This window comes from Orcinus orca, chromosome 4 (genome assembly GCF_937001465.1).
Source record: "Orcinus orca chromosome 4, mOrcOrc1.1, whole genome shotgun sequence".
NCBI classification, from domain to species: domain Eukaryota; kingdom Metazoa; phylum Chordata; class Mammalia; order Artiodactyla; family Delphinidae; genus Orcinus; species Orcinus orca.
In genome coordinates, this window is record NC_064562.1 from 99,716,144 (window position 1) to 99,718,151 (window position 2,008).

General features: G+C 41.6%; 1 pseudogene; it reads right to left on the minus strand.

Moving 5' to 3' along the window:
- Window positions 1-284: 284 nt before the first annotated feature.
- LOC101275743 (zinc finger protein 396-like) lies at window positions 285-1,304 on the minus strand (annotated as a pseudogene).
- Window positions 1,305-2,008: the final 704 nt, after the last annotated feature.

A 2,008-nucleotide genomic window follows, 5' to 3' on the forward strand; every position in this document is an offset into this window, starting at 1 on the left:
AGTAGAACATGTCTGAGAGTATCTTTTCAAGAGTTGCACTAGGAATGAAATTCCAATTTAAGCTTTAGAATCTCAATCATCTGAACTGATACTGTACTGAAAAGGAGAAAAGCAAACAATGCTGACAGAAAATATTCTACATTCTCTCCTGTGGCTTTTACAACCTTTGAAAGGAAATTGGTGCCCACTGAAACTACCGATATATACTAAAGGAGTATTGGTGCCTTGTGTCTGCTCCCCTGTTGAAAAAGTTCTCAGTAAATGCTTTGACTCCCTCACAACACTCATGGGACTTTTTCTCCAGCATGTTTCTTGCTATGTCTGAAAAGATTCGAGCTCTGACTAAAGGCTTTCCCACATTCATGACATTTGAAGGGTTTCTCCCCAGTGTGGATTCTTCAATGTTGAATCAGGATTGCACTTCGGCTGAAAGCCTTTGCACACACGTCACATGTATAAGTTTTCTCTCCACTGTAGATCCTCTGATGTAGGTTAACGGCTGAGCTCTGCCTAAAGAATTTCCCACATTCATCACACTTGTGTTTTTTTTTTTTTTTTTTTTGAGGACGGTTTCCCTGTCTTCTTTCAAACTTTCTATCTTGTTCACAGGTTCCTCTAAAGGTGAAACTCTGGGAAGCATTCATTTGAAGAGTGTTAGAAACTTTGTAATGCAGTTCTTTGCCTGAAGAAGTCTTTCGCCTTGAAGCTGATTTCACATTTATAGTTCTGGTGTCTCTATCATTTTGTCTTAAGGTGTGAAGCTCCTTCGATGCCCACTGCAGTTGCTTTTTTGTGGGCTTAAGCTGGCTACGTGGTGTCTCCTGAGTGATTTCACAAGTTGGTAGCTTCTTTGCAACCATGTCTTCATTTCGTCCAAGAAAGACCTGTTCAGCCACCCTGTCGTGCTCTTTCTCCAGCTCCTCCAGCATCACCATGGCTTCCTCTTCACTCTATGGTCAATTCTCTTGAAACCAGGCCTGCAGCTCCTCAGGCAACATGGACAGGAACTGCTCCAGCACAAGCAGCTCCAGCATCTGCTCCTTGCTGTGCATCTCTGGCCTCAGCCACTGACAGCACAGCTCACGGAGCCAGCTCAGAGCCTCCCGTGGCCCAGGTGACTCCTGGTAGTCAAACTGCCTGAACTGCTGGCGGTAGGTCTCTGAGCTGTAGTAGCTGTTTCAGTGGTGGCTGGAGACCATATTACATGCCTGCCCTCCCTCTTCCACCTTCATTACCAGAATGCAGTCAGGGTCCCCTGAAGTTTGTGGAAGGAGTTTTGATGTCTCTCTCAATTTTGCAGACATTTGGACTGGGAATAGCTCAGAACTGCTAGGCTTTAATCTTCAAGAAGGTGAAACTCTCCTTATGACACTTCTCCTCTGCTGAGCCTGCACCCAACGGTCTGGGGACACCTTCCTCCACCATATGGTGCTGCTCCCGGATGGGGACCCGACTCCGCGAGACCACACGAGGAGAATATATACATAATAGTTTGTACCTCTTAGTCCCCTACCCTTATGTTGCCCCTCCCCCTTCCCTCTCCCCTCTGGTAATTGCTAGTTTGTTCTCTATATCTGTGAGTCTACTTCTTTTTTTCTATGTTCACTAGTTTGTTGGATTTATATTTTTAAATGATGAAATTTTACTGGGCTAAAGTGAAGAAAACAACAAATGTTTTCTTTAAAAATTTGTTATTGAATTAACCCAGACAACAGAATTATTCTGCATCCTAACTAAATAAAATACATTATACCTAAGTTCAATAGTAAAAGAAATCTTTATTCATTTCCAGTTTGATAGCTTCACATAACTTATATGAAAGTATTCTATGACATACAAATGATTGTAAAATGTGATAACTTTCATAATTATGAATAAAATTTTAAGTATATATGAACCAGAACATGTAGCTTTTTGACCAACCAGAGGTCAATGAATAACAAATGCCCTTAAAACAGAGCTATATTTTGCTTTATTTTTTTCTGTTCTAAGAACCATTATTTCTAGC